The following is a 13,337-nucleotide window of genomic DNA, read 5'->3' as shown; positions in this document are numbered from 1 at the left end:
TATCAGTCTTGATGATACGGGCCCTGGGAAGCAGCAGAAAAACAATCAGTGTCTCATGAAGCCCAAATGGATTTGGGTGTATGGATGGATCCAGAAGTCACACACACATACTGGTAGCTAGAGAGCCCAGAAATAGGGCAAAATACTCCCTGGGGCAAGCTGATGTCTTTGCCCCTCCCCCAACGAGTGAATGGGTTCCTCCAGTGGACAATGGAATTGGGAGAGGTTTCCTGAGGTGGACTATAGGTGTGCTGTTTTATGACCCTTTCAGTACCACATCGGGAAAAGCCACCAGGTTTGCTGCATAATGTTCGGTGGTGCTTAATCAAGGTAAGTGGGTGAGGGAAGTGAGACTGGGCATAGATGAGATTAGCCAGGAGTTTCTTGGGAGACTTCATTGTCCTAAATTATGCATCTCTCCAGGGTATAGAGGGGGCCACCATTAGCCAACTGCTCTGACTCGCTTCTAAAATATCTTTCCAGGCTCTTCCCCAGCTGGCATCCATTTTGTTTTTATTTCAGGCCAGGAAGTGCCTTGCACTTATGCTCTATGAGGAAGGTTGTTTATGATTTCCTATCTGTAATGCCAATAAAGGTTGCTGAACTGGATTTCCTATCTATAAACTACCTCTCAGCAGGAAGGAAGAGTCTGACTGCTAACAATATGGGTAGAAGGACATCAGAAAAGAAATATAAATCCAACACAGAGGGTGTTACAGGCTCCCTTCTGGATCAGTATTTGGCATCCACAACTTTCTGGCTTTAAGGGAAAATCAGAAGTTTATTTATGCTGGGTCCAATGTGAAAATGTTGCTTTTCCAACAAATAATGACTCAATGCTCTAATCAAAAGCTTTATTTAAAGAAGACTAACCAAACATGAAAGTATGGTGGAGAAGAATTAAAGATATACAAATCACACTGGCATATATAAACACTTCTGAGTAAATAAGAATACATGACATTCCTACTCTGCCCAAATTGAATGTAAGAATGAGTCCAAATCCTAAGTCTATGCAGGAAAAATTCTCTTTCTGGCTCCAGATCTGAGAAGTTTGTATGTCACATGGTGCTGAGTTTATATATAGCGTGGCAGTGAAAAGGCATGTTTCTAAGCCCATCCATCTTGAGGAATGCTAAAGAATGACAGTATACTTAGCATACAAGTACGACTGAAGTAAAACTGTTGACACTAAAGGTAACTTGTCGAAAGCAGGGAAGACAAAACTGTTATCAGAGATGGTGTATGCCAGCTTGTCACAATCCCATAGCTGAACAAATTTCTCAAGGCAACTAACTGTGCATTAAGATACTGAGAAAGAAATGATCGATTGAATCCGCTTATAATTTTCTATAACTCCCACAAGCCATTACTAGTTCAGGCTAACTTAATGCTGAATAATTAAACAAGACACATAAGAACAAGACACATAAGAACACATACATTCTACATTCCATATACATGTGGTCTGAGCCTCTTGTAACTTTTTACATGTTTGAATAGAGGATCTATATTTCAAAGTGGTGAGATAAAAAGCAGGCTTTAGCTGCAGTGCCAATGAACTTTTTTTTTTAAACCAGGGAGTTTATTTACTCCCATCCTTCTTGCCTCAGCAAAGAGGAAAATGCTGCAACGAGGAACCAGAAATGCTCCTAAAACTCATTACAAGGGGAGACCTTTATGTGACTCTCACGGTGTTACTGAGAAATTGCAAGAGTCACTAGCCTGGGTCCAGCCATTTTAAGAAAGCTTAAGCCACTCTTTTCTTAAGAGGCTGGCAATTTTTGCTAGTTATCCCCTCCTACTGCAGACTGACACCTTGTAGTTTTTGTATGTCTGTTATCCCTTCTGGAACAAAATTTTCAGGGGGGGCTATTTGAGTGGGAAGGAGGAAGCAGGAAATTTGCTAGCCCCACTTAAGAAAAGGGCAACTTAAGTTTCCTTAAGTCCATGGTTGGATCCACTCCATCTTTCAATGAGAGGGGGAGGACATGGAGGAGATTCTATTCAAGTGTCATGGTGATCCCCTCTTCCATCAGGAAATAGGGACGAACAAGCTCCCCCGAGAATGAGGTTGAAGGGAAGGCGAAGATTAACTGATCTGTATCAGTATGAAAAAATTCCACACGTCCCTCTTCATAGTCCAGGGCCACCCGGATCTTTAAAGGAGTATAGTGGAACAAAACAGTGGGCTGAGGGGCAGTCAAAGCGGAAAAGGTGCCACAGCTTTTGCCTGCACAAGCCAGAACCCCTCAGTAGGACTCAGGGGGACACTTCCCTTCCTCCTGACTGACTCTCTGGCAACCCCCACAGCCCACAGTGTCCCTCCCCCCTTCACCTCCACCTCCCACCAGCGTCTGCCTGAAGCGAACATCTCCAAACCCAGTACACTCTTCATGTTGTCAAATCTCTCAGGGTTGTTCGGCAGGTCCTCTCTTGTCCCTTGGGATTTCACAGTCTTCACATCATCTTTTGACAGAACAAGGTAGGGATTTGCTGTGTCTGGATCCAGAGTCACATTCTCTGTGAGACAAAGAAAAGTTAACTTTTCTTTGATATATTGTCGAGGGTTTCACGGCCAGATCTACCTTGACTCTTAATAATTGCTCTGCACCGGCTCTCATTGACCTGCTTGCCTCCCTCAGCCAGGGTTATCCAGCCCATCATCCCTCCCCTGGATGGGCCAGTCACAGCTCTCCTGAAAGACCTGGGAGCAGAAATGTCTGTCACACAAAGCCCAATTAAGAAGAAGGGGCTGCTGTGATGCTTCTACCACCTATGAAAAGTGCTCTATTTCCATTTGTTCCTTGCAGGTAGTTTACCTTTATTCCACGCTTCCCCCAGAAACCCTGTTAAGGAGAAGAGGAAAAACAAAACAGGATTACTCAGTCATGCACGTGTAATTTCCATGTGCCAGACTAAAAACTTCTTGCTTACACAAATCAAGTTCAGCATTTAAATAAAGAGTCTGTTGTGTCCATATTCTTGAGGATGCAGACACCCCTCCCACATGCTGCTTCCCCATTTTTGGCCTAGGTGTTGCCAAAGTGGGGTGGTTAGTTACAGCGTATAAACCTCTCCCTTACCACCTAACCCTTTTTGTCATTACCTGCTCAACAAAGCCCCCTCCTGTGAACTGACCCCCTCGTCAATTTCACCCATGAAAGGGCTTGAAAGTGACACTACACAGGCTGCAGAGATTAGAGGGATGGGAGACTCCATCCTGTTGACTGTGGTGTGTTGCTACAAGGATCAAGAGCAGCAGGGCTGTCTTCTGGTGCAGAGTCAGCCATTACACACCCTCTCCTCTGCCCAAATCCCATCTTTACAAATTAAACCATTTACATTGTGCTGCTTTGCTCCAATGCAACATGCACGGCCCTTAAAATTTTGCACAACTTCTATTGAAGCAAAGTGAGAGTTACTGGACAGTTCACAGCCCACGCAGAAGAGATGCACCAAAATTAACTTTTTCTCTTTTTATGCAAAAGGCTGAAATATTTGTGGAAGTAAACCCCTGACTTTGGCTCCAGTACCTCGGACAGCCTTGCAGAAGAAGCCACATCCTTATCAATAAGGAACTGGTCTTTCTTGCAATCAACTCAGAAGTTGATCCCTCTCAAAAGATCTATACTAAGTCCCCTCCCTGCACTATTTCCTAATACCTTCACATGTTCTCACAGCCTTCTGTAAGGCACGATTTTTCAGACTGTAAGTCCTGATCGTCTCCCCCAGATCTTGATATAATATAACAGCTTGCCTCTTTTGATGCTTCTCATACCTGAAGAAAAGAGGATTATATTTACGAAAGGAAAAAAACATCTCGATTCATTGCAAGCTTGTAGCACAAATTTATTTATTCAAACAGATGCAGTTATAGGGGAGGGGGGATGCTACAGTGAATTATTTCAAGATGGGCAGCGCAATCCTAAGGGGGGGGGAGTGAATACGAGCCGAACTAAGGCTCACGCTGGCAGAACTGGCTACTACGTGGGCGTAAATGCCTTTCCATCGGTGGCAGCATGAGGCGTACCACCTCTGCCAGGCCGCCGCTGCCAAGAGTGAGAGGCGGCCAGACAGAGGTGGAGAAGCGGCGTAGGGCCCCGTGTCAGTGCAGGAGGGGGCAGGACAGAGGGCAGGGCCGGAGTTAATTTGCTCCCTAAGCCCTTCCAGAAATGGGAACTCCCACAGCGGTGCAAAGGAGCTACACCACAAAAAAACAAGGCATAGCCCATAGGCGCCCATTGAACGGGGAAAACCCAGCCCCCTCTCCGAGCGCCTAGCCCCACCCCCATGGCCTGAAGAAGCATAGGATGGGAACTATCACGGGGGCCAATCCACATGTGTTTCCGGAGGGGACGAGCCCCCCTCCTCGCCCCAATCACCTGCAGAGGCACCCTACAAAACATCCGGCAGCGCTGCCTGTGCCCTCAGGTAAGTGAGCACACAGCTGAAAGCTCTGCCCGGTTGCCTTCTGCCATGAGCACTTTGAACACAAGGCGGGAGAGAGGGTACCCATGGTGGCAGGCACTGAGTGCACTTTGGAGACTTTGTGAGAAAAGTGAGAGAACTTTGCACTCGCTGAAGGGAAGAAGGGCAAAGTCCAGACTGTCTGGCTAATACAGTCTGTCTAACAATCCAGACTGTCTAACAATAACCACTCATGTTTCCTTGCAGGTTATCTGACTCTGAAGTTCCATCTCAGTAAGGAGTGAGGTAGTACTTACTGGTAAGGAGATGCGGTGGTGGCTAAGCCAGGTGGCTGATTTCTGCTGGCTGCCCCATCACCTGAACTTACATGACTGCTAGCCGTGGAAGGGGAGAGGACGGTAGTAGCAGCCGCTGCCTGCCCCAGAGGCAGCTGCCCAGAAAACTACTCTTGACCAGGTATTTGTAAAGGCAGAGTGCATCCTCACCAGAGGGGCTTGCATCAGCTGGTCACTGCTGCCGCCGCTCTCTACTATGTGCATCTTCTTAGTTGGAGTGTGGGCTTTGCCTTGGCCATGGACCGAGGCCAAGCCCACATGTGTCTTTCTCTTTTAGGCACATCCTGAACATTTCTGCTTCTCTCCCTCACCCCCACCCCCGTAATCCTCTGCGAGTGACATTTGGATCCAGCCCAGGAAGCAGTATCTCACAGCAGTCCACATCTCAGCCTCGTTCCTGGGAGCACAGAAGGAGAGCTGTGCGAAATGCCTTGGCTCCCTTCCAGCCTAGAAACAATCACACTTTTTCCAGTTTAATAAAATGAGTTGAAAAACAGCAAACTTCTGTGGTTGTTGTGGGTTTTCCGGGCTTTATTGCTGTGGTCTTGGCATTGTAGTTCCTGATGTTTCGCCAGCAGCTGTGGCTGGCATCTTCAGAGGTGTAGCACCAAAAGACAGAAATCTCTCAGTGTCACAGTGTGGAAAAGATGTTGGCAGGTCATTTATATCTACTCAGGAGGGGTGGGGTTGAGCTGAGTCATCCTGTAAGAGTTTCCCAGGGTGTGGAATGCTAATGGCGGGAGGCTTCACTGTATCCTGAGGAGGTTCTTTTTGCATATGGATTGGTGCTTGATGTGCTAATCTTCTCTGCAGGGCTATTGTCGGGTATAGAGTGTTTTGTTAGCCTGGTGTTTTTCAGAACTGGAAACCACGCTCTGTTCATTCTTAAGGTTTCTTCTTGCCTGTTGAAGTTTTGCTTATGCTTGTGAATTTCAATGGCTTCCCTGTGCAGTCTGACAAAGTAGTTGGAAGTGTTGTCCAGTATTTTGGTGTCCTGGAATAAGATACTGTGCCGTTTGAGTTAGGCTATGTTCAGCCACTGCTGATTTTTCAGGTTGTCCAAGTCTGCAGTGTCTTTCATGTTCTTTTATTCTTGTCTGGATGCTACACTTTGTGGTCCCGACGTAAACTTGTCCACAGCTGCAGGGTATACGGTATACTCCTGCAGAGGTGAGGGGGTCTCTACTGTCTTTTGCTGATCGTAGCATCTGTTGTATTTTTCGGGTGGGTCTGAATACTGCTTGAAGGTTATGCTTTTTCATAAGCTTTCCCATCTGATCAGTAATTCCTATGATATATGGCAAAAACACTTTTCCTGTAGGAGACTGTTTTTCCTTGCAAACTTCTGTGTTTGCATGCCTGACATTCTCATTAGCCCTTTCCTCAACTTCCTGTCACACATCCCCACAAACATATCATGCGGCACCCAGTTCAGCCTCCCTGCCCCCTTCCTCCCCCCAATGTAAAATCAGGCAGAGGGAACTGTGGCCCATGAATGTCTGCAGGAAGGGGGGAGGCACTGAGGACTTTCATTCTCTGATATGCTGAGCTGCTGGTATCTGATAAGCCAGGAAGATGGTCGGTGCAGGTGGAAAGCTGCTGCCACGGGGTGGGGGTTGTGTTTTCACTTGGCATGGGGAGGGTCTGTCAGATCATTTTGGGGGGACATCTCCCCAGTACTGGGACATGGTTGTCAAGGTCCGGGCCCCACTCTCGCTTTGTAGAGATGCAGTGATGTGTTCAAGTTGCGCAGCAGCAAGTCTGAGCGTGCTTTTAATTCCCCTTGTTTCCAAACGGCCTTCTGGCCTCCCACGTGGTTTCCAATGGGCGTTCCTGTCACACATTGACGACCCCGCTTCTCTAGAACCTGGAGACTAATTAGGGTTGCCAGTCTCCAGGTGGTAGCTGGAGATCTCCCAGAATTACAACTCATCTCCAAGCAACAGAGATCAGCTCCCTACTGTCTGGCCCTACTTTTCAGGGAGGTGGAACCTTTTTCTTTTCGTGGTGGCAGCGACAGCAGGTACATGCAGGCGCATCAAGCTACAGCCACCAGCCTAGCCCTCCCCATTGGCTAAGCCACTGCACCTGAATGCCAGGGGCCATTTGCTGGTGTGAGCAGGGTAGTCAGGGGAATGGTGCACAGGACCTCCCAGGGGCTGCTGCATCTCACCTTGCCACACTCGTGCGCTGGCGGGACTATCCTGCAAAAATCCATAGGGAGCCGTGCAGTGCCGCTCCATTTACACCAGCGCACAAGTGCCGACGCTGCTTGGGGGGGTTAGGATTGGGCTGTAAATCTCTAGTCACCTTTATTCTCAGTAGTTGTGTTTGTGGGGGGTGGGGGGAGAGAAGCCCTCCTCTATCTTCTTTTTAGAAGGAAATTGGCTTAATTATAAGCAAGGGTTACCCTCGTTTTGTGTAATGCAGCAGCATGATCTCCCCACCCATTTTGGGCATGCAATTCTTCTGTTACATATGTAGAATAGCATGTTGCTAAAATCTTGTAAGGAACACATAAATGATCATTTGATACCTATCAAATATCAGGCACTAATTCAGGGTGGGATACTTTAGCAACTCAGAGTCTTATCTGCTCATTACTTAACAAATTCTCTAGACAAAAAAAGTTTGATTATTATTTATTTATTTTTATTTTATTAAATATATAACTCTCTCTCCCTACAAGTGGGCTCAGAGCAAGTAACAGCAATAAATAAAATTACAGTAAAATACGTTAAATACATTAGCACATTTAAATACATTAAAACATGAAAAATTAGTGCATAAAAATCAGTGCAAGAGGCAGCAGTTCTTCACAACAGCCCATGAACCAAACCCAACCTAGTGTATCCCATGGGATGAATGATGGCACACACATTTAGGTGAGTCGGCAGACAATTGGGAGGGCTACATTCCCTGCTCGGAAGGAGACCAGCAAAAAAGGAACTCACCCAGCCCCAATCTCAACCATACGTCTGGCAGAACATCTCTGTTTTGCAGCCCAGTGGAAAGATAGTAAATCCTGCTGAGCCCTCATTTTTGTGGACAGAGAGTTCCAACAGGTGTGTGCCAGAACCAACCGAAAAGGTCCTGACTGAGGCCAGACGAGCATCCTTGGGGCCAGGGACCACCAACAGTTGTTTATCAGTTGACATGAGTACCTTCCAGAGAATATATGGTGAGAGGTGGTCCCGCAGATATGCTGGTCCCAGTCTGTTAAGGGCTTTATAGGTTAAAACCAACACCTTGAACCTGATCTGGAACTCCACTGGAAGCCAGTGCAGCTGACACAGGACAGGTGTCATGTGACCCTATATGGTGTTCTCAAGAGGGCACGCACAGCCGCATTCTGGACCTGTTACGACTTCCAGACCAGACCCAAGAACCAGACCCTGCATAGAGCAAGCTACTGTAGTCAAATCTGGAGGTAACTGTTGCTGGATCACTGTAGTTAGATTGTGGGTCAAAAGATAAGGAAAAAACTGCCGGACCTTTTGCAGATGGAAAAAAGCAGATCTGGCAACTGCAGTAATATGGGCCTCCATTGATAGGGTGGCATCCAAGATCACCTCCAGACTCCTGACCTTTGAAATGGGAGCAAGTGGCATCCCATCAATGGTTGGGAGCTGGATTCCCAAACCTGACAACCAACGACCCAAGTGCAGGACCTCCATCTTCATGGAATTCCATTTCAGCCGGCTGTTTCAACCACCCAGTCATGGTCTCCAAAGCTTTAGCCATGACATCTGGGGCAGAGCTGGACCATCCGTCCATCAACAGATACAACTGAGTGTCATCCTCATACTGGTGACACCTCAGTCCACAGCTTCATACCAACTGGGTGAGGGGATGCGTAGAGTTGTTAAATAATATTGGTGAGAGTATCACCCCCTGTGGGATGCCACACACCAATGGGTGGCACCACGATGACACCTTCGCCCCTAGCACCCAGTCTCTAATCTGTCCTTCCTATGCAAAGTGATTGAGAGAGAGCAGTAGCAGAGCATTTCTAGGTCTTCTGGGATGACTCTCGTGCCTTGGACACTTTTCAGTCTGATTGCAGACAGGGCTAAGGGATGGAGATGGCCCTGGTGGCTTTAGTGGATGGCCTCCCTCTGAATGTAGATAAAGGCCAGAGTTCCTCCTGGATCTGTCTGCAGCTTTTGATACAGAAGACTATCCATCTTGTTGAGGTGTCTGGAGGCAGAAGTAGGTACTGGGTGATCTGCCCTGGACTGGTTTAAATTGTTCCTCATGGAACAGATTCAAAGGGTTACTGTTGGTGATCTGCTCTCTTCAGTGTAGAAATTATTGTAAAAGTTTTCACTGGATGCAATCTTATCCTCGATGCTATTCAATCTCTATGTAAAGCCTTTAGGTGAAATCATTTGTAGCTATGGAATTGGATGCCATCAATAAGCAGATGCTGGTTGGGAAGACAGAGATCTTGAAGAGCATTATGCTTTCCGCTTCTTATGGGGTTCAGCTGACACAGATTCAGTTAAGAACCTAGGGATTATACTGCATACAGCACTGCTGCTAAAGAACCAAATAAACTCAGCTGCAAAAAATGCTTTCTCCCAAGCATTTTTTGATGGACAAGCAAGGAAAGTTAAAAAAAAAATAGAAAGTAATTCAAGCCCAGGGAAAGAACATTCCATGGTTGATATATTCTCCATTAGTGACTAAACTTAAAGAACAACTATCCAAAGGAGGACAATTAAGAGTAGAGGTGGCCAGAAAACAGACCTAAATTTGACACGGTCCAGCCTGGTTTGTGGTTTGTAAATACATCATTCGCAGGACTTATATTTTTCATGGAATTTTGGTCCATTTGGGCTGGTCTATTGGTCCACAGTGTGTGAGTCCAGACATCCTGGTGCCAATCTATCAATTCCCTAGGCAATGGAGGGGACATCCAAAGAACTTTTTCAGCCTTAAAACCTTGATAGGCAACTCTGCCTGCCAAGCAAAGATGTCCCGATGCAGACTCACGCTGGCAGCAGGCAAGGGAAAACTCCCAAGTTGTCCGAGCAGGGCAGCACCCAGTTCCAAGGTTCAGGCACCAACTGGGCACACTCACGGCTTCAAGTCCAAAGGAGGATTCCAGAAACACATCCACAGGAACAGGCCAAGGTCAGGGACAAGATAATCAGTTCCAAACACAGCAGCAAGGTCAGTAGTGAGCAGACTCGTTGCTTCCACGCAGCCACTCCCTCTTCGGCTGCTTTTAAGCCTCACAGTGCTCAGCTGCTTATGCTATAGCAAGCACCTGCCGGCTGTCTCAGTCCTGCTCCTGCGAGCACTCATCATCACTAATGATGCTGGGCCGGTGCTGTGCTGCTAGCCTGGCACTGCGCCTTCTGGCTTGGAGGGCTCTTCTAGCCCTCCTCTGGCAGCACTCCCGAGGCTCTGGTGATGAAGGGGGAGAGCTGGCCTGCCCCTGGCTTTCTGTTGCCAGCCCAGGGCTGGGAAGCTGAGGAACCGATGTGCTGGGACCTGGCTGTGGATCAGTATCTGAGCCTTCAGGGCCTGCCTCCTCCTGCAGTGCCTCTGCCACTGGCTGTGGATCTGGGTCAGGTTCACCAGCTGCCTCTTCCTCAGAAGAGTCTGAGTCTCTCTGCTCCGCTGGGCCAGGTTGGTCCATGACAAAAGAGCTCCTGTTCTGCAACGGAGGGGTGAACATTCTGCAGCCAATCTTAGCCCTCATAACCTTGATACACAGCTCTGCCTGCCAAACAGAGAGCTCCCATTCTTCTCTATGTGAGCAAGGAGCAAGAATTCATTCCCTAGGCAATGGCTAGGAAGGTGTCTCTGTGGTGAGTGAGGGGACTCTTCCCCCACCCTTTTCTGTTTGATTTTGCCTCATTGCAACTGCTAGCCAATGCAAGTCAATTGGCATCTGTGACTCCTAGTATCTACTGGAAGTTTCCTGGGGCGGCCACTTTGGGGGTCTGTGACTCAGACATCTGAAATGCAATCTTGACCAAACTTGGAGAGAGTCTGGAGGAGAGGCTGCTGAAGATTCTCTGCAAGTTTGGGCTCTCTGGGTGTGAAAGGGGTGGAGGCAGGGCTGCCAGAAGTGACAGATCATGGACTGATGAACCGGTTCGCAAACCGGGCCTGTTCCATTTAAAGTTTGTGGTCTGTGGTCCATGAAAAACAACAGACCACGGTCTGGCCATTCGTGGGGTTTTCCGAGTCTGTGCCCACCTCTAATTAAGAGAGAAAACAGTGTTTGAACAACTAATCTGTGGAGAGCCAAGACATTTGTTCGGAAAAGTATATAAAATCTTATTGAAATATGAAACAGAATCGGAACAGGTAAAAATTGTATGATTAAATGGATGCAAAGCTTTGGTGAAAATAGCTCAATGAATCAATGGGAAAATTTATGGACTAAAGAAATTAAATTTACAGATCATCAAATGTTAAGAGAAAACTGGTATAAAATGATTTTTATATGGTAAGGATTACAGTGGAAAGTGTTGGAAATGCCAATATATGGATGTAACTTTCTGTCATATGCGGTGGACATGTAAGATGGCAAGAAGATACTGTATAAAAAAACATTAGGAGATGCAAAAGATACTGAAGTTTCACTTTGCACTGGTGCTTAAAAGTATGTTATTAAATATTTTACCAAGCAACATAATAAGAGCATAGTGAACTTTTTAAATAGATAGGGAACAAAAAAAACTACTCATGCCTCTGTAGGTGAAAACAATAATCACAGTCAAAGATGGCTGGAACGGGATAACAAGGTGCAAAAGGGGTGGGTGGGATATGAGCAAAATGGGGGTCCACGGAGGGGCCACAAGTCTGGGATGCAGTCCCATGCTGTTGATAAAAGTGTCACATTATTTCAGGATCCTTCAATTTGTCCACTGCAGTAAGATTGTTCCCTGAAGAAATACAATTTTTTTTTAAAAAAAAGAACCAGGACTGAAGTTCTTCCAGAGCAGCTAAAAAACAAAAGGTGAATAAGAAAGGGTCACATACCTGCTCAAGGTGCTACTGATGTCCTGAAAGAGAGAAAAATGAGTCTTGGTTATACAGACCAAATGCAGACCGGGCTGCTTCTTACTGTAGTGGAGATTAATTTCCCCCCTTTATCCTGCCCCTCCCTCTTCAGGAGAATCAATGCCTCCCTTTCCCTTAGAAGTTTTTTCACTGAAACCTTACTTTCAGGAATTCACTTGCCGGCTGCTGGCATTTCTCCTCCATTGCTCTGATCAGGAAAACGTGATGTGAAATCTCCTCAGAGAGCCAGGTGACATTTTCTTCCTGTCTCGTCTGTATCTTTTTCCAGATTATTCAGCTTAGCCAGCCAGAAACACTTTTTCCTCTTCCACGAAGGCCTGCATTTGCTGAGAGACAGCAATGCACTTCATCTTCTCTGCTTCTAATACTCCCTATGAAAAGTCACAGAAATTAGGGAGGGGGCAGAACCACTGAGGATTAGTTAAGGAAAGCCAGCTAGAGCCTGCCGCAACAAATGAACCTGATATGTAAACAAACACCTTTTCTTCTGGCACTAAAGCAGAGTACCAGATTCTTGGCTATTGCTGCTCAGAGGACCATGTGCATGCTAAATGCATTATGACTAGGGTTGCCATTCCCCTGCCAGGGGCTGGGGATCCCCTGCTCCTACCTTTCCGCCCCCCTGCCCACTTATTGTTGAGGTCAGAATGGGCTGCTGCCCGGGTTACTGCAGGCAGGGAGTGCTGCTGGAGGAGTGGTACCAGGTGCCCTAGCGGGCCTCCTGTGCCCAGCAGCAGCCTGTTTTGCCCCCCACCCTGAGGTAACAGAGGCCAGGTCTACTAGCCCTGTAAAGGAATGGGAGGCAGGCCTGGCCACTGAATTCGTGTAGGCTAGGTCTATCTGGCCAGGAAAGGAATGGGAGACAGATCTGGCCTCTGGCAGTACAGAGGCCAAGTCTACCAGCCCAGCAAGGAAATAGAAGATAGACCTGGCCTCCATGAGGGTGGAGATTAGGTCTACTGGCCTGGCAAGGCTATACGCAGTAGACCTGGCCTGCAGTAGTACGGAAGTCACATTACAAGATCAAACAAGACACGAAATAAAGCACAGCAAGAGACCAGATGGAAGGGAACATTAAATTCCCATAAAATATGCTTTTCTCTAAGGCAATGAAGCACGACTTTATAAATGATGTATTAACTACTAGATACAAGAACTGTATAATCATTACCTTTCTGTCACAATCCAATGTCACCTCAAAATGTATATAATATCTGTGAGTAAGCTAGCTTCCTCCGGAAAAACTTGTTTGTTCCCGCTATATTACATTAAAGCTCTGCTTTTCCTTTCAGACTCAGTCCCTTTGTGTGTATTATTGGCCTGTGCATATGAAGGTCCCCCATTGGGCTAACATACTTGAAAACACATGGGAGGGGCTGGCTAAGGATGTAGTCCTAAATGTGCTTTTTAGGAATTACTCTCCCCTTGAGTGTATACTTCTTGGATAAAGCTGCATGCTGGGAAGGTTTTTGCTCCACACTTGTTTATCTTTCTGAATGTGATCTTCTATTCTCCCAATCTCAG

At 46.8% G+C, this 13,337-nt stretch overlaps 1 pseudogene; it reads right to left on the bottom strand.

The window, feature by feature from the left end:
* Nucleotides 1-900: 900 nt before the first annotated feature.
* Nucleotides 901-13,337, bottom strand: part of LOC129328873 (zinc finger protein RFP-like) — a 51,828-nt pseudogene continuing 39,391 nt past the window's right edge.

This window comes from Eublepharis macularius, chromosome 4, assembly GCF_028583425.1.
Source record: "Eublepharis macularius isolate TG4126 chromosome 4, MPM_Emac_v1.0, whole genome shotgun sequence".
NCBI classification, from domain to species: domain Eukaryota; kingdom Metazoa; phylum Chordata; class Lepidosauria; order Squamata; family Eublepharidae; genus Eublepharis; species Eublepharis macularius.
Note: the sequence above shows the minus strand (reverse complement) of the source record. Positions and strands in the feature narration are given on the sequence as shown.